At 32.7% G+C, this 20723-nt stretch overlaps 1 protein-coding gene across 4 annotated transcripts in view; it reads left to right on the top strand.

Moving 5' to 3' along the window:
• Positions 1–20723, top strand: part of LOC120768035 (myosin-VIIa) — a 65653-nt gene that overhangs the window by 24570 nt on the left and 20360 nt on the right. The window lies entirely within an intron of this gene.

Below are 20723 nucleotides of genomic sequence, written 5' to 3'. Positions count from 1 at the left end.
GAGTGCCTAACCACGCTAAAAATAGCATCGAGTACCTTTGTAATAAGACTGGTATGGGTGTCAGGCTGCAGTGGAATCGCAGGAAATTCTAAAGCTGATGAGCTAGCAAGACCAGGCTCCCTAGAAATCTTTCCAAGATGAAATGCCAAACAATACTGAACAAAAATAAGATCGACTAATGCGTGATCTCTCAAAAAAAGGCTATTGAAAAAAGTAATTATACTTGGATCACCCGTTGTAAGGTAGACCCTCAACAACTGTCGGACTTTTTGAATACCTGATCGATTATTCCTTCCTGAGGCTCTACGTCCAGACGATACATAATACCGATGAGTAGCGGTGATGTTTGTAGTTCTTAATTTTTTAATATTTAGTATCTGAATAAAAAGAATTTTGCCTTTCAAAAGAATCGAGGAAGAAGTGTCACTAGTACATCAGTCGTTTCTAAGAACGATCTAAGCACCGGTATACTTTTCCTATTTTTCCTAGACTAATGAAGAGAGAGAACTTTAAATATATACCGATTAAAGCCCATTTCGTCACTCAGACTCTTATTACAAACGATTTCATTTTCATCGTAACCAACTACAAGTATCACACCCAAAACTATTACAAATTTCTGGAAGCCTACAATATTTCGAGAGCTAGGTTACAGCATCAGAATCAATATTTGATCTCTCGTGCATGCCCATTTCCATATAAGAGAATTTGTGTCCCTCGAAGAATCCTCTAATCGGCTCATACCATTTGCATTGGTGGGAGGGAGATGATGGTGATAATTTTCTGTAAACTTTTTTAGGTTAGGTTAGGTGAGTTTGCCTTATATGGATGCACTTGCACATCACAGAAATGTTTTCTGAATAAAGAAAAGGTTGAAATGTAGGTTGTTGGCGGATTCGATTGGCTTCCCAAGGCACTTGGTGTAAAGTTTTTATCTTTATAGCAGATTTCACCTGATTCAGTCTTATTTTATGTCTTAATTCCAGAAATTTCAGGTATGCTTTTCTGTTATTTGTTTTTGAAAACTCTTTTATTGACGCATATTTAATACGAATTAAAATCCATTTCGTCGCACCAATTCTATGTAGTATTTCTAATTACAATATCAGTCATAAAATTTCGTTTTAATTTAATAAACTTTACACACATACACAAACTTATACAATCTGAATGCAATAAAACTCAAAAAAACAATTCGAAACTTTCGGTTATTATTTTCCAAAATACTAATAAAAAGTGCACCACTATCGTGACGTTGAAAACTTTCGTTACAAAAATTTGTCTCACGCATAAAAGGGCGATCGTGCCAGCAACAACAATAATAAAAACCACTGTCGCAGTAGCTATAAAACAAATTATGCCTATTTGTTCGGCATAAAAGCGCAATTCATAATTTTTGGTAAGCACTTTTTATATGTGATTGCTGTTGTTGTATTGCAAAAACAATGGGCACAAGCGCGCCACAAGTAGCGGTGAAAACCGGTGAATCCAAAAAAACTGAAACCCAAAAAAGTCATTCCCTACAAAGCGTGACACGCATACGAAAAGAGGCAGTAAACGTTTTGAAAATGAAAGTGTCGCTACGAATTTCCAAAACATTTTTTATTCATTTTATTATTTTTATATTAAAAGAAAATAAAAAATTATGAATAAAATGCAGGCGCAAGCAAAAAAAAAAATTCCAAAAAAGCCGCATGAAAACAGAAAACATACAGACAACAAAGACATGACACTGAAATTTGAAGTCCAAACACAAAAAAAATAACTGTACGTACGTGTATGTATAAGCCACTCGTATGCACGAGCGCTCAACGGTGCAGTTGTGGGCCAAACACGTTCGTTGCGCCGCCGAAAATGCAGTGTAAGTTCAAGTTTTTCACTAATCGCTTTTTTAGTTTGTGAGTTTCTGCTTCTTCCCACAGCGTTTTTGACGATTTTGAAGGCAGAGCGTGTATATGACTTTTAAGCATGCAAACGCTGCCACTTTTGTCCGAAAAAATACTACAAAACAGTAAGTGAGTAAAATGCAAAGAAAAAGCTGCGCAAAATGCAACTCTGTGGCACCATATGTGTGGTAGCAGCGTTCGCTGCGGCCCTTGGCTAGTTTTAGCCATGGTCGTGGAAGCAATTGCCCGTTAACGTCGAATTATTGTCGCTTGATTGCGCGCGATAAGCTTTGTTGATATGCGGTGTAGGCTCAGTCTGGGTACAGTCGGACAAAGAAGTCTGTGTACAATTTACTTTTGCAGCTAAAAAAAATTTCATTAATTTTTTTTAAATTCTTAGCTAAAGTTGAATTTAATTTACAAAAAATAATTTGCATTAAATAAGAAGAATTGAACATTTCAAAATACCATCCGATCAAATTTGACTTGAACTGGGAAAAATCGCTGTTCCACGTATTTTAATGAAAATCGTCTTCTAAAAACGCACCGTATAAAGCAAAAAAAAAAAACACGAAAGCTTCGCCTGGAACAGTCTCCAGCTTTTTACTTGGTTTTTTCGGTTTCGTATCGTTTTTGGAATGCCAATTGCTAGATTTTTGAAGAGTTTTGATGTCATATTCTTAAACTTAGATCTCTTAACCAATTATGATGCGTTTGATGTATATAGGGTCCTCAGATACTTGCAACCTCTACTCGTGGTAGTTTTTGACAAAGATTCAGGTTTTTTGGTACGAGTATAGCACTGACACGCTTCATACCCAAAACATTAACCAAAATTAGTAGAGTCAATCCATAAGAGAAGTTAACAGCCTCTGCCATCTCACTGATCCCAACACGATGATTTTCAAGGACTGTTTCTTTAACTTTTTTGTAGTCAGCAACAGAGGTGGATGTACTTTTGGCCTCTTTTGGTTTTGTATAATTTTTGGAACGCCACTTTCTAGATATTTTTATTCATAAATCAGATTTCTTAACCAGTTATGATGCGTTCGATGAATATAGGGTCCTCATATACCTGCCACCTTTGTCTTTTGGTACACTTCATACGCAAAACATTAACCAAAATTAGTTTGATCGATCCATAAGAGAACTGAACAGCCTCTACCATCTTCCTGATCTCAACACGACGTTTTCCAATTTTGTCGTCAGTAACAGCGGTGATGCACTACTCGCAAGTGATCTTACAGCAAATTTCATGAAAGAAACAATTTTTTTGTACAAGATAAAAATGAAAAACCCATAAACTTAGTTATTTGAATTTTTCACCTAAATTATAAGGTTATGTGAAAAATAACTGCACACAAAAGTTATAGATCTTTTCATTACCTACAACATTTCCATATACATTTTTTCTATAGGTCTGGCAGTTTTTCCGTGAAATCGAAGCAAACCGTTTTTAAGCCGTAAAAATTCAACTACGCCTCCTTCTTTCTTTTTCTGATCACAGTTTGCCCGTAAAGTATCTTCAGAAAAATTTCGTTTAAAATTTACTGTTATAAAGGCTAGAAAAAGGTTTTCATCATAATAAGGTTTTTTTATTTTTAAAAAATTATCTATCTTGGTCTATCCGGGTCAAATTAGATTTGGTAAAAAGTATCGCTTACTTTTTAACAAAATGTTTTAAAAATTATCGCACATACATTTTCAACCAATTATATAATGTTTGGATCTTTTTTTTGATATTAAATCAAAATAACGGTAATTACGCTGAAATAAAAGCTTTGTGATGCATTGTAATTTTTTGTTTCTTAAATACAAAATAAATTTAAGATTAAATTTCAACGAAAATTAAAAAAAAATATTTAAAAATATTTCAGAAGATATTCAAATCGTCCCAAACAATTTTGACCGACTGTAAAAGCAACCATATACAGAAATACGTGCTTGGACAAACGTGACATTCGTCAGTGAACTGTGAAAAATGTATGGGCGGTGCGTAAGCAACAATGCAGCGCATAAAATTTTGAAATCCACTTCTTTTCATTTCTTAACCGTAAAAGTAATGAAAGTGAATTCTTTCTAATCAACAACAACCATTACATATAACAAATTGGCCATAGCGATGGCGCTAAATTTCATTCTTGACTTAAGTGGACTGGATTGCCTTTTACGAAGCAACAAAACTACGAAAACGTTTACAGTAGCCAATTTGCATATTAAAATCGTCTTGAATAATTAAATTTATAAATGTCAACACATTGTTTTGACAGCCAATTAAGAATGTCTATGTAAATATTTTTTTTTCTCTGTTTTTATTTTGGTTTAATAGTGAAATTAATATATTTTCTAATGTTGCCCATATCTGCTGCCTCAGACAGAATGCGGAACTATTTCGCCAGCGCCAAATTCGCACAAAAGTGAAATGTGAATTTTGCTATTCAATTCAATTCGCCAAAACGGTAATGTTTCTTTCTTAATAAAAGGTAAATCTCACTTTCAAAAACAAAAAAAAAAAGAACTCAGCAGTTACTCAGTTAATCAGTAATTCATAGGGACTCTCTCACTTTTGATGCTCAGTTCGACATTTTATAAGAATAGTAGAAATATTTTTCTTAGTGTTGTGCAAGGTTTGAACAGCTAAATGGACAACGACTTGACTTATTCCGAGAGTTATAAAGATACCGTCTTCTAATTTAAAATTTCAATGAAAATTTCAAAAGTTGCATTCCTTATTAAATGCGAGGAGAACGATAGTTTGATCATATTGTTGGAATCGAGCTCTAGTCACAGTAAATTGGTATACAATTGGTATATGTACATACATACAAAAGTAAAACTTTGTTCATAATTTTAAAATTGGCGCCGATAAACCGTTGCCAACGTTGTTTCCAATCCTCGAAACAGCTGTAAAGTAAAATCACACGGAGCTAAATCAGACAAAGACGGTATTTGCGGCACGATATTGGTTGAAAATTTATCGAAAAAATCCCGAAAAATCAATGTAGTATGTGTCAGTGCATTATCGTGGTGATTAAACCAAGAGTTGTCAGCCTATAAATCCGGTTTCTTTTTACGAATAGCTTCACGCAAACGACGTATAACACTCAAATAGTATTTCTTGTTAATAGTTTGGTCGGTCGAAAGGAATTCAGAAATCACCACACCTCGATAACCGAAGAAAACTGTCAACATGACCTTGATTACTGACCTGCTTTCACGTGGTTTTTTCAGCTTCGACTCACCTTTGCCACGATAATAGGCCGATTAATTCTGTTTCCGTTTCCGTCTGTTTCCGGATCGTAAGCATAGAGCAAAGACTAATCGCCAGTAATAATACATTTCATACTCGTAACATCGTGGTCATCAGAAAGCATTGTTTTACCGACGTTAACGCGACACTGATTTTCGAAAAAAATTTAGTGATTTTGGAACCAACCTTGCTTTCACTTTTCCAAAATGATTTTTTTAAATGATTTTGAGGTGATCTTTCCGCTATTCCATAGATGCCAGTTAGATTTCTCACTGTTAATCGTCGTTTCTTAACCACCAGTTTCTTTATTTATTGACGTGTTGATCATCAGTTGATGTTGATGACCGTCCTGGACGTGGTTCGTCGGCAACGCGTTCTTGACCCTCTTTGAATAATTTGTAGCAATCAAAAAGACTTGCTCCTGGCAGACAATTATGAGCGAAATATCGAAAATTTAAATCAAAATAACTTACTAATATTTTTAGTTTTTTTCATTCGTCTTAAATTGAAATGAAATTACAGCTTTACAACCTACAGACTCTTTACTCTGTAGTTTTAAGTCCGCAACTCTATCGTGAAGACTATTTTTCATTCCAACTGTAACTGTTAATCTGTTCGATGTTGACATATCAGTCAATCGTTTCTTAGAAACAACAAGTGGGAGCTAATTTCAGCTCTATGGGCCCTTATCAGCTATGAAAACTTGTTCTTCAACCTCTTCGACTTATTTCAATCAAAATTATTACTTTCTGATCTGAGAATCTACAGGTAAACGTCATATCCCTAAATTGTAGCACGCGCTTTTCTCTCAAACATGTAAAGAGTAAACATAGTAATTGATCTCTATTCTGTGGCATATTTTCTAAAGTTGGAAGCTTTGAGCCTTGTCACGGTCTGAACTGTCCATATTGCTCGAAAGGAAGAATATACATAAATTTGGCTAATACACTTTGAGTTAGCTAAGATAGAGCTTTTTTCTCAACTACTGAGATGTAATCAGATTTTTTTGACATTAATGTTTAGGGTAACGTAAGGTTTTAGACGCCCCTTATAGATAGATTGATTTTAGATGCATTGTTTTAAGATCAAAAGCGGTGTTTTGGACTCATAATCTGTGGTTCAATTGTTTGTGTTTAATATTTGGTATTATGAAAAATTTCTTAGTATCTTAATATATGTAGGTGTTTAATAAACTCTGAATTTAATTTGATACGAACTGTCAAAACAGTGAGAAGGCAAATGAATTTACTAAAAGCCGCTTTTTTTTGCAAACAGAGTCTTCCACTAAACTCAAAAATATCAACGCATCGAAGGTGATATATGATTTTTCTTAGATAACTGTGAATACTTGTGCTTTGTGATTCCCAAAACTCCTAAAAATGGATAACCTAATCCTTATAGACAGACGTAACGTTTTGAGCTTACCACAATTTATTTAAAACACTATTTATAATCTTCTCGTAGTATCTTTTCATTTCTCATAAATAGGTTAGATATTCCGATACTAGCCAAGCTTTAGGATTTTTGCTGACAGATTAACATAAAGAAAACTCAAAAATATCGGCTACGTACTATACATATATCTAAATTGGGCTTGACCACTCTTTGCACTCATCTTCAGCTTTACTTTTGCGCTCATCTTCTCTGATTTGTACTTCAAATGTTATTCAAAACGATTTTCTATTTGCATTAAAGATTCTACAAGCGCTCATTAACCTCTAACTTTACACAATCACACTCTCCCCTCCAGCCCTTAACGCACTGTTGCTAGGTTGTAGCTATTTGTTGTTGCACCTTACGTCTATACAGCATGTTGACGCTGAAGTTTGCACGTCACGCTTGACATGCATTTAGCAAGTACGCTGCTATATTTCTGTCTGCGCGTGTGCTGGTATGCGTGCTTGTCGGCAACGCTTGGGTGCTCTGTTGACGCGGCAATGTTGCGCATGCGCACGCGCCTCTTTCGCTGCATAAACACACTCAAGGCTTGGCAGGTCGGCATTTTTTGTTGCACTTTGGCAATTTTGCACTGCGCAGACGTCACTTGTTAATCGCAACGTCAATAAACACTCCCAGCACACAGTAGCAACCTACAACAACAATAAGTTTATAGTACAAATGTCAAGTTGCGCTTTTATTATTATTTCTTTTGCATTGCTGCTCAGTATTGTTTGTATTTTTTTTACTTTCAATAATTATTTGCATGCTACATAAATATTCCTTTTATTTGTTTGTTTTTGTTGTTATATCGCCTACTTGCGTTTGTTTGTCTTATTGCCTGGTACATCCCTTTTTATTAGCTGCCTTTGCTTTGTTATACCTTGAGTTTTTGGGATATCGACCCTAAATTTTGCACACATTATTTGCTCACTAAAAAGTTGTTTATTTTGTTAGAAGAGCCAATATTAATTTAACGAGATATCTTCACGATACTTTGTACATATTATTAATATAGATAATGCTATAATTTCCGAAGAAATTGTCCAAATCGAACCACTTTAATACTTAGCTGCCATATAAACTGATCGATCAAAATCAAGTTCTTGTAGAGAAAACTGTTGTTATCTTCACGAAATTTGGTATAGATTAGTCTTTAAGACATTGTTAATATTTCCGGAGAAATTGTTCAGATTGGACCATTTCAGCAAATAGTTGCCATACAAACTGATCGCTCAAAATCAAGTCCTTGTATGGAAAACTTTTTCATTTGACAAGATATCTTAACTAAATTTGGCATAAATTATTGCTTAAGAGAATGTTACAATCTCCGAGCATATTGTTCAGATCGGATAACTATAGCATATAGCTACCATACAAACTGTTCGAAGGAACTGATCAATCCTGTGTTGAAAAATGTTTTATTTGACAAGTTATCTTTACAAAATTTGGCACTGCTTATTACTCAAGGCACTGCTACAATATCAGAACATATTTCTCAGATCGAGCCACTATAGCATAAAACTGTCATACAAATTGACCGATCAAAATAATGTTGAAAATCGTTTGTTCCGCTCATATTAAAGGAAATGCACCGGTGAAGGCTATTTTAACTTTTTGATCGCTATTTATATCTATTTTCATTTTTAGTGCCCTTCTTTATGTTGTTACAACTTCCTTTTTGGCGCTTAGCCCTCTTCTACTTCTATCTATGTATGTGTGTGTTTTCTTTGTTTTCGCCTCAAAGTGTTTAAATGCCACCACAATCGTGTTGCACAATGCCGGCTATTCAATTGAATTGAGCGCACAAACACACACACATCCAAGCATACATACATCTATACTTATATAAATGCATACACTTACATACATATATACATAAATACATCCAGCGCACGTAAGTAGCTTTAGCGCTGCTTCTTTTTTAGTCCACGTTGGATTTTGTTGCCAATTCATCATTGGCATTCAGGCGCAACTGACAGGCAGCGTCGTCTATGTGCCCGCGTAGTGGCTAGTCAAGTGTTTCGCGTGCTTCTCTCCTTCTTCTTCTTGTATGTATACAAACATATATACTTAAGTATAAATACAAATCACTTACATCGGACTTTCCCCTACGTTGATCTATAGGTAAGTGGCAATAATGCGTCGCAACTTCATGGACTTGTGTGTTTATAAATTTATTGTTGTTGCTTAGTAAAAACAAAAAAAAAAGGTTGGCGGAAGTTTGTGATTTGCAATTTGATTAACCAATTGATTTGTTAACTTTGCGGCTCGTTAAGCCAAGTGACGTTGATATGCAGGAATTTCGTACTTATGCAAGTGGCATGCGTCGTTCGGTTCGATGTCAAGATATGCGAAAATATGCAAAGCAATGTTGTAATTTCCACACATAACCTCTGCGGCAAGAGAACCGGGAAATAAAATTAATTTTATGAAGAAGAAAATAGTATTTTCTGTGACATAGACGAATGATAGTGTATTAGCACGTGATTAGTCTATCTGTTTCCTCTATTCTAACTTCTACAACGTCTCTAAAAACACATCAATCATTTAAAGGTGGAATAATTTATGTGTTAGTACCTTGAATAGTGGTTCTAATAAATTTTTGGCATTTTTTTTAAATCGAAATAATATCTTAAAAAGACTCAGCAGTCTTTCGTCGGTGGGACAAAGCTGTTAAGGATACCATCTGGTAAGAAACACATCATAAAAAAGAAGGCAGAAATTGGAATGGAATCCACCAGAAGGTTTTAGCCTCAAAACCATTTTAACTGAGGCCTAGGCGAAGTAGGCGTACTAAGAAAGACTTAGGTCAAGCAAAGAAGTCTTGCAACTTTAAAAACCTTTATTCATCCAAATTTACACTATACTCAGCTCTGAACGGACGGTGATAAAAATAAATAAAAATTTTGGATACTCTCTTGTTCCCGCTGCTGATCTCCAAAAACACCTGCGAACAAAGGTGGCTGGCTGTTAGTAAGATCTGTATGCATAAATTATCTCAATTGAAAAAACCAAAAAAACAAATTGATTAATGATCAAAGGACTAGTCAAAATTTTTAATTTTGACAAAATGACGGCTTCAGACTATTTTAAAAATCGAAATTATTATAAATCTTACTTTCTGTTATTATATTCTATTTTCGATCACTACTTAAGGAATATACCTAAGACGGTAATGTGAAGATTTCAAGCCAAAACATTCCCTTAGTAATTTTAAAGAATAGTGTCGAGTGATAGTGCTTGGTCGAATAAAAATCCGGGTCCGTTCTGTGTGCTTAGACCCTACTGTCGTGGAAACGAATTTTAAGTCAATCGGTACAGTCGTTTCGAAGAAATTTTCCTCACCGTCATGTAAGCAGCGTTTCGATAAAAAGGCATTTAAAGTTTTGACAACCGTTTACACTAATGGTATAATTATATAATTACAATTTAAGACTGGGAAGTAAAAGAGGGTTTCAAGATTTGAGTCGAAGTCGTCCTAAAATTCATGCCAACAGTCGGAAGAGACTTCAATTATAGGTCTCAAACGAGATGGCTGCCAGCAAAAGTGGAGTAAAATCCAATCATTAGAAATCTTATTCAGCAGGCTATGACAGTTTTGATCTTTTTCTTTATATCCTCAAAAACCTTATCCATTCCACATAAAATCACTTAAAATGAATATTCAATCTTACGTATTTAATATTTTCTGTGTTCTAGACCACAATGGAATCTCTGGAAAAGAAAAAGTTAATGAGATTGCCAACAACTTGTCTTAGATATCTATTAGCCTCCCAGTTCAAGGGACAAGATAAAGTACACCCTGTCTCTGCTGTTTATGTCAGTCGACATCAGTAGTGTTTGTCGAATTTTACAAAATTTTTAACGTATTAAGCAAGGCTTTTTTATTAAGGCAGTCATTTGCACTTTATTTTGATTAAATGTATAGCTCACCCCCTTTAGACTTCACTAGTAAGGCTGTTAAAATCCTCCATGACCTGTGTTGTTTCAAACTATGTGTAATGGCCTGAAGTCAGTTGCTTACTTCAAGTTATATAAAAGCTATAATACTACAAGCACGTTCCAAAGTAAACAGGACTTTTTGAATCTAGTGCCCTCTGATGGCGCCATCTAGATAGAATTTGCTATCTTTATCGATTGTCAAGTGAGAATTTCATTACATTTCATTGATTAGAAGTGAAGTATTGCGTTTTAAGTGTCAGCATGTTTGTGTTATCGGTGCGAAAATGAGCTTCGAACAAAGAGCCAACATTAAATATTGTTTTAAAATTGGTAAAACTTTTACCAAAACGTTTCAATTGATGAAATAAGTTTATGGCGATGATTACCTATCCCGTAGCAGAGTGCACGAGTGGTTTCAATATTTTCAAAGTGGTCGTGAGAACATAAATGACGTTCAACATGTGGGCCCATCAAAACCCGTGATTCCATCGAAGCTGTGCGTGAATTTATCAAAAATCAGCCGAAATCATCATTGAAATTCATGGAAATGGAATTGAAAATCTCCAAAACATCGATTTATCACATTTTGACCGAACCTTTTGGGCTTACGAATTTATTCCGCACATATTGACTGACGACCAAAAATTGCTCTGAATCCAACATTCGAGGGACTTTTGTGACCGATTATTTGACCAAAAATCACATTTCAGTCATTAATCACTCCCCGTATTCACCTGATATGGCACCGTGCGACTTCTTCCTTTTCGGAAAAATGCATTTGCCCATGAAAGGAAAGCGTTATGCAGACGTAGAGGCCATTAAAAAGGTTTGCACCGGCATGCTGACGACCATACCGACCAACGAGCTAAAAAACTTGTTCGACATGCTTTTGGACCATGCAAAAAGCTGTACTGAAGCTGAAGGAGACTATTTTGAATAAAATAAATTGATTTTGTCGAAAAAACCATTTGTTCTGTTGTTTTTTTTAAGTCCTGTTTACTTTGGAACGCACCTAATTGATTCATTTTACTACCTACCGATTTCACTGGCATATTTATTATTTCGTTCATTGCTTCCAATTCTCAAATAGCTTATATACATTTTTTTAACACGTTGGCTGCCAGTGTAACACCGCTGATGCACGCCTAGGCCAAAGTGAAACATGTATTGTTTTGCTTGGCAACTGGGAGTAGATTTTTGTCGTGATCACTGGTGATAATACTGCATTAACAACAACTAAAAACAAGAAAGAACATTAACTTTGGTTGCAACGAAACTTTAATACTCCTGACAAACACAATAGTTTTCTCATAAGAATTGATTTCAATCGTTCAGTTTGAATGGCAGTTATGTACTATAGCGATTCGACCTGAACAATTTCTTTGGAGATTGCATTATTGTCAATCCACGCGAAATTTCATGAAGGTATCTCGTCAGATGAAAAAGTTGTCCAATCAAGTACTTGATTCACACACAAACACAAAATTAATTTTCGAAAATTGTAATTTTCTGAAATGTCTTCATTATCTACAGCTGGTTTAAAAACTGCATGCACCTATTGCTAATAGATATTAAAAGCTAAAAACCAACCAAATTGTATTTTTTATCTTTTCCATCTTTAAACTTTCTGACAGAATGCCACAAGTCCACTTTAACAAATTTCATCCCAAATACACTACTCCAAAATTAAAAGAATTCTTAAAAAAACAAACAAACAAAATCAAATTTGCACTCAATGTCTTGCAAACAAGATTTGCTGCCAAATTTATTTCCACTTACAGGCATTCATGGCAGTTTAATGCTAATCTATGGTTATCTAGTTCACGCCTTCTTGGTGTTAAGGCCGTAATTTGCCAAATTGGACATTAAAATGTGGTTTTTAGGCAAAACATAAGCACACATTTACGATTTAGTAAAGTTCATTGCAACTTGCAAAAAATCAAGCGCAAATGAACTTTAAAAATGCCCAATTAAAAGCAGAAACAGAACTCGTTACAGATTTTGTGTTCAAAAACAGGTTTTGAAATTACATATGTATGTACAAGTGTATGTATGTACAAGTGTATGTATATATATACATGTTCGTATATTTATGTGTGTATATGGTTTGCGCCTTTAAGCAAATCATTGCAATTAATGCCAGTAAAGACAGTAAGCATAGTGAAGATGCAAAAAATACTTCGAAAAGTGTTGCCATGTTGGCGTTTAATTTGGTTAAATTAGGAATAAGCAATGTATTTTTACTGAACTAATTTATTATAATAATTATTTAGGAATTACTGAAAGCTTTAAAAAATAAACTTGAAAGAATTAAGTAATTAAATATAATTAAATGATAAACATTTTTTCAAATTTCCAATTCTTGCTTTAATTTTTATCAATTAGTCTTTTAAAAGATATACTTGGCTTTTTGGAAGGAAAGAATAATTTGGTTAATAATATTTTTTATAAGAATTTAAATTTATATTTTTTTTTATATTTTTTTTAAGAAAATTATATATTTATAATAATATACTTTTATTTTTTTTAAAGCAAAAATTAAGTTTTTTCGAAGTAATTATAAGTGTTTAGCTATATTTTTGAAAATATTTTTTTATAACATTTTTTTTCAAAGTGGCAACACTATTTACAACTTTTCAACTAATAATAAAAAGTAAGTCAATAAAAAAATTAATCTAATCAAAAATACTTTTGAAGCTAGTTTTGACGTTTTATTAGTAGAAAAATGTTATTTTAATAAAAAAACAAATATTTTTAATTAAAACAATTAATTAATTAATTTATTTTAACTATTTTTTTATTTTATTTAACAAAGTTTTTTTTTATTACTGATGAATTACAAATAAAAAAAATTACATGTTTTGACAATTTTTATCAACTGGGTAACACTGCTTACAAGTTTTCATATAATAATATAAAAATTAAATACAAATTTTCTAAAAACAACAATTCATGAAAAATCTTTGTTTTACATTAAAAAAATATTTTTCAAAGTAAAAATTATTTTTTAAAGTAAAAAAAGTTTAAGTACAAAAATTTTAAGAAAAAACTCTTTACGTAAAAAAAATTTCGAAAAAAGTTAAATAAATCAGTCTTTTAGGGACAAAAAAAAAATTAAGTAATTCTTTAAGTAAAAAATAAGTGTTTGTGAAAAAAGTAAAATAAATAATTTTTTTTTAAGCAAAAAACAAAAAAAAAAAAAGTAGTAACATAAGCCTTTTATAATTTTATCTTATTATTCTTTAATTTTTACTTATTTTTTTTATTAATTTCCACATACGTTTTTATCCCAAAGAACCTTCAGAGAAAATTTATAAAGAAAAAAATTCTTTGAGTAAAAATAACTATTTTGTAAAAAAAAATAATAAATCAGTGTTTTAGGCACAAAAAAAATGAAGTAAAAAATTTTTTTAAATCAAAATTATATTTTTGCGAAAAAAACTAGATAAATCAGTTTTTAAACAAAAAACAAAAAAAAAATATATTTATTTAATTTAATAATTTTAATTATTTAATTAATTTTTAATAGTTTTATCTTATTTTTCTAATTTTTACTGATTTTTTACTTATTTTTCATTTCCACTTTTTTATCCAAAAGAATCTTTAAACAAAATTTATAAAGAAAGCAAATTTAAGAAAAAAAATATTTTTACTATTTTTTAATACTAATGAATCTTAAAAATAAATTCATGAAAACATCTTTTGAAAACTTTTTTGACAACACTGTTCACAACTTAGTCGCGAAGCAGCGAAGTAAGCCGAGTGAAAAATATAAATAAAAAAAATTCCACAAAAAGTTATTTTAACTTTTTTTTTTAACTTTTTTTAAAATCTTTAGAACAAATTTATGAAATTATTATTTTTAAACAAAATAATTTTTCTCCAAAGTGGCAACACTGCTCAAAACTTCTTCAACAAAGAGCAAAGTGATCCAAAGCTAAAGCAGTCACAACTGGTTGCGCCGCACCAACCAGCGCACAGCACTTCAGCACATCAGAATGTCAACCAACAACTACAACAACAACAAGCAGTTAACCAACATTTGGCAACATAATAAATTGTAGACATTCTGCGTGGCGTTTGTGGCAGCTGATACTGTCAACGGCAATGTTAAATGCGACAAAGACGCAACAAGCTGCCAGTTGACTTCGTTCGTGCCACCTTCTTGTCTTCATTGTTGTTGTTTGAAGAATATAAAAACGTACTACCGTTATAAAGCGTTACATATTTACAAGCACACTGTAGGGGTGTGTGTTTGTCGCTTGTGGCTGCTTGTTAGAGGTGTGTATATTACAAAACGTGCAACCAGTTTGCTGTGATAACAGTATAAATCCAAAGCTTTTGGCACCAACCAACGTGGTGTGTTGCTGTACATTTTACAGTTGTTACTTTTGCTGTGGGCAATGTTGTTTTGTTGACAATCGGTTAGAAAAGTATGACAACATACATATGGACACAAGCACTGCTTGCAACATGACGTGCAACGCGGGCAAAACAACATGCTTGCGCGGTGTTTATAAGAATTATATGTATGTATGTAGTGTGTATACACCTATGTACATACATATATGCTTGCATACTTGCAACCAACCACCAACAACAACTACCAGCGTTGGCATTTGTTATGGCGTGGTAGTCGCCACTTCACCTACAAACTGCTGCCGCAGCAAGCTGGCTGCAACAACGGCACTCCAAGCCACAACCAAACACACACACACACACTCAATGAAACATACATATATACATAATTACATACGTATCTGTTTGCATGCATGCCACTTTAGAAATAAGGCCAGTCAGCACTATTACTCTGGCTTACTATTTGGCACAGTGCAATTTCAATCGCAATCGCATCATTCGCCGGAAAAAGTTAGCTTAGAAATATGTTTTCGTTTTGTTGTCGTCGCCTTAATGTTGCATATACTGTTGCAACATGTGCTTATCTACACACAAGCTTACTAGCTTAGAGCTGTTGTTGTTGTGAAAGGCGTTCACTTGTTCGCCTGTTAATTGGCGGTTTCTAATGGCCACTTGCTTCCATCTGGACCAACAGGAACGCGCTGAATGGGTCCAGGCTATCAATTATGCCACAAACGCGTGAAAACGTTTGCTTGTGATGATATGAAAGCATGGCAATATTTGGGTCATGTGCTATATATACACCATTTTGCTGTTTCCTCTTTGTGGCAGGCGTAATAATTTTTCAAAAGATTATGATATTAAGTGATCTAAGCTTAATGAAAAGTTCATGTATTGCTCTTTTCCTGGACAAAACTGAATTGATGAATACATATTTGAAATTTTAATAAGTATATAGAGATATCTCAGTAAACTAATTTCATAAATATTGTAACAGATCGAAATTAGGCAACTAAAAAAAATCGAATGAAAAAGTATGCGAAAAATGTTTAAGTTTATAAAATTTTACTAAAGGAAAACCTTCTATTTTTTGAATGTTAGAAAAAATATTTTTTGTTAAAAAAGTAAAAACATATACTTTTTATTTGTTTGATATAAAATTATTTTTTAATTTTTAACAAAACAAATGATTTTTTACATTATTTTAACACAAAAAATTTTTAACATTAAAATACAATTATTTAAAAAAAAATGTTTAATTAAAAAAAATTAATTAAAAACCATTGTTTTCGCTTTTTTTAAATTTTTAATTACAAAAAAATTTTGTTAAAAAATTCCTTAATTAAAAAAAATATTAAAAAAATTCCTTAATTAAACAAAATTTAAGTAAAAAAATATTTTTGGTTAGTTAAAAAACTTGATTTCATTTAAAAAAAAACTTGAAAAAAATATTTTTAATAAAAAAAATTAATTAAAAAACATTGTTTTCGTTTTTTTTAATTGTTAATTACAAAAAAAATTATTAAAAAAAAATCCTTAATTAAAAAAAAATATTTTTCGTTAATTAAAAAATTTGTTTCGTTAATTTCATTTGTTTTGTAAAAAATTGTTTTTGTTTGAACAAGAATTAAAAAATAATAATTTACAAATTAAAATAATATAAACGATTTTTTGTTTCACAGACGTTAACGCGACGCTGCTTTTATTTTTAATTTTCAAGAGTGTTTTGCAATAAATAACCCGTATCGGACTATAACAGACAACGCCCAAACAAAACGTATGACTGAATGCAAGGACAATCCTTTCTCTATAGTAGGTTGAAGCACCGAAAGCCGGAGTGCGGAACTTTAATCCGCTAAACCTAAACTACTCCCAACTCATGTCTCAGCCACGGAACCACCGGAGTAGCTATTACTTCATGGGAGAAAAAAAGGCATTTGAGTCTCTTCTATTGTACGGACTAACGTGACTCCTAACGCTTCGCTGACAGCATTCCATTTATAAAAGGACTGAAACATACGAATATGTCTTATAAAATTTTCCACGGTTTCCACCGCCGAGTGTAGATTTTAGCTTTTCTCCTATGCCACTCAGTATTTGGGTTAGGTGGAAATTCAGGTTCACATGTCGTCGGTCTATCCGTAAATGAATGTCAGGTATCATCAGTCTGCTCATCCCTCATGAGGTTTTTTTGTTCTTGTTTCTCTCTGTTTGTCCGCCTTGTAGCCGGCTCTGATAGCTAGTATAGTCACATGATTTCATCCCCCTGGATGCCAATAGGCTAGTACTTCAGCAGCATTTCTTGATATCGTTCAGAAATCACTTATTACTCGGATGGCAGAAAGCCTATGCACTGCTCGCATTGGTCTTGCATATGATTTAATGTCCAGCGCCTGTATATATATTGGTGCTATATACAAAATCACGGGACTCATGCTCTTGCTATTAAGTATGCAAGAACAACCCTATTGGGACATATATATATATATATATATCATTCCAAAAATGGGATTTAAGGCGCCGGTGACTAATAGGACAGCAGGATATAAGCAACATACATTCCAAAAGTAGATGAGAGAAAAAGAGAAAAAGTTGATTAAAATACTAACCAAAGTTGTATGCTACAAATAATTAATATTACACTTTCAATAAGGAAATTGTATTACGCACACTCATACATATTTATTACGTGAAAACGCTTCGAAAATGCGTAAGCAACACACATTTACCGGAAAAGCATTTCATTTACGAAAACTTTTTTGTTTTTTTTTTATTTCTTGTTGCTATTTTTTCATACCTTTACGCCGTCGCTTTATATTTTACAACATTGCATGACTTATGTTGTAACGTTACTTTAGGCTTGTCAGTATGTCAGCAATTCGGCATTGCGGTTGGTCGGCTAAATGCCTTAACTACGCGCATGCGTCTAATTAAAAGTGCCATATAATGTAGTGTGGCACCTAAACAGAGACAAACACACATATATATTTAGATAACAAAATAACAGCTATAATACCCTCGACGAATAAAAAAGTTTTCATACAAGAATATGTTTTTAATTGTTCGGTTTGTATGACAGCTATATGTTATAGTTATCCGATCTGAATAATGTTTTCGAAAATTGTAGTATTTTCTTGGATAGTAATCTGTGTCGAATTTCGTGAAGATATCTCGTCAAATAAAAAAGTTTTTCATACAAGGACTTGATTTTAAGTGTTCAGTTTGTATGGCAGCTATATGTTAAAGTTGTCCGATCTGAATAATGTTTTATAAAATTGTAGTATTGTCTCGGATAGTAATCTGTGTTGCATTTCGTGGAGATATCTCGTCAAATAAAAAAGTTTTTCATACAAGAATATGTTTTTGAGTGTTCAGTTTGTATGGCAGCTATTTGTTATAGTTGTCCGATCTGCACAATATCTACAGCGATTATAGCATTAGCAGAGGTAATAATCTACGCAAATTTTTATGAAGATAGCTCGTTAAATAAAAAAGTTTTTTATATAAAGACTTGATCTTAATCGGTCAGTTTGTATGGCAGCTATGTGATGAAGGGGTCCGGTATCAGTGGTTCCAACAAATGGGCAGCTACTTTGAGACAGAAAGACGTCTGCAAAATTTAAAATCGATATCTCAAAAATTTGTATACTTATATTTGCTTTAATTTAAGGTCTCCGAAATTTTCTTTTTTCTATTACAAACTTCATATGCTACTTAATATATCCTGTTCAGGGTATAAAAATGTACATACATATATACATATACAATATACATATATTATACAAATAAAATGTATATTATATATTTATATATTATAGTATATTACGCACTGGCAGTGCAAATAAAACGCCATTTGCTACCGCATGTGGCAAGTGCTGCTGGCAGGCGCGCAAAGAAAGATCAAGTAAAACAAAGAAAACGATGCAAGCGTATATATTGCAAACGTGTTTGCGTGTCACATAATAATTTCCTATATTTTTGCCGCCGCGCATGCACACACACACACACACGTTGGCGCACATATGACCGCCTATTTATTATGGCTGCAATTGTGGCGTCTGCAGCTGTGTGAACGCGTTGCATGCAATATGCGCTTGTGTGGCCCGCATGAATCGAGAAAATCAAACCTGAACACTCTGGCAACGCTGCCACTGCAACATCTCTTATTGTTTGTTTGTTGTTGTTACTGTCGCTATTTCCTTTATGCTGCTCAGCATTGGCGGCACCGCGCGGCGCATAGTTAATTTACCGTAAATTTCATTCAACTTCACCTCAAAATCAAGGCAGCGTCGTTGTAGCCGACAACACTGATGACGACGACGAAGGTAAAGCGAAAAGCACAGAGCGTTGCATTTTCGAATGCAACAACAAAAGCAAAAGCAGCAGCGACTAAAGCAAGTGCAACCATAATAACTACGACAGCGTGGAATGTGTTAACATACCCACACACATATGTACATATGTGCATACATTGTTGCTGTTGTATACAATAACAACAATAATAATAAAATATGAATAGCAATAACGAAAACAATTAATTAGCAAACTTGTAGGCCGGTTTGCACTTCGATTCTACTCAAATTACAGGCACTTAACTTGAAGTGAGTGAAACAGGGTGCCACTGTGTGGTTGCTGATGGTTCAATAAAGTCTACATAAGTTCAAAATTAGGTAATAAATATTTTTTAGATGAAATTGAAAATTTGTCAAGTGGAAACGCAGATTTGAATTATGAAATAATTTTCGACTGCAACGAATTAATGTTACGCAACAAAACTGCATCACGCTAGCAGTGTTCAAAAGAAATGTATACTAAAAGTTAAACTGCATTGATAATTTCATGTAATAATTTTACAATCTAAAAATATAAGGGTGCCACATGTTTGAAAAGTGGAAAAATCTTTTTAATGATTGCATAAAAACTATAATTATTAAATCGAAGTGGCTTCAATATATTTAAAAAGGAATTTAATATATTTCTTTAGCAGAGTTGCCAGTTGTTTAAAATCTTGAATACGATAAAAACTATACATATGTATGTATGTATGTATATAGAAAAATAGTAAGTTTAAATTAGTGTTTTTAAGATAAACGAATGATTGCAATATGGAATCAAGCTAAAGAGGTTTCAGAAGGCTTATAGTTGACAATATTTTTAAAAGAGTTGCCACCTGGTGATATTGGTAACAATTTAAATAGTTTATAAACTTTATCGGGCACTCCAAAATAATTTTAATTGAAAGTCAGTATAAATAGCGCACTGGAGCCATCTGATTGGAGCAAAAAAATGCGTTAATAATTTTTGATCTAAAACCTTTAATATTTAAAATTAGGTGGCAAATCCAAAATTCTAATAGTGATAATATTGCTAACAATAACACACTATTTTTATATTTAAGTATATAGACATTTTTTCTAATTATTTTTAATGTATAAAATTAATTGACTATTTAATAAGTGTGGCAGCTCTTTTCCAAGTGTAGTTAAGATGAAGCCTTGGAAACATTAACATATCCTGTGCTGGGAGGATCAATGTTTTAGAGTACCAAGTGTTTTCAAATATTATATTAATTTATAGTCAGGTGGCAACTACAAGAATTATTATATTGTGTTAAAGTGAACATAAATGTCTTGGCAATATTCTAAATATCTGTCAAAGGTTTAAAGTATGTATGTTTTATTGTTTTTAATAGAATACATCTGGCAACATTAAAAATGTATGATTTTTGTTACATTATTATTGATGTTATATTATTTTTTATTATCTCAATTATTTAATTTAATATAAAAACTATATAATTATTTATTATTTTTCAAATGTTATATTAATTTATAATCAGGTGGCAA

Source organism: Bactrocera tryoni, chromosome 2, assembly GCF_016617805.1.
Source record: "Bactrocera tryoni isolate S06 chromosome 2, CSIRO_BtryS06_freeze2, whole genome shotgun sequence".
In the NCBI taxonomy this organism is placed as follows: domain Eukaryota; kingdom Metazoa; phylum Arthropoda; class Insecta; order Diptera; family Tephritidae; genus Bactrocera; species Bactrocera tryoni.
Note: the sequence above shows the minus strand (reverse complement) of the source record. Positions and strands in the feature narration are given on the sequence as shown.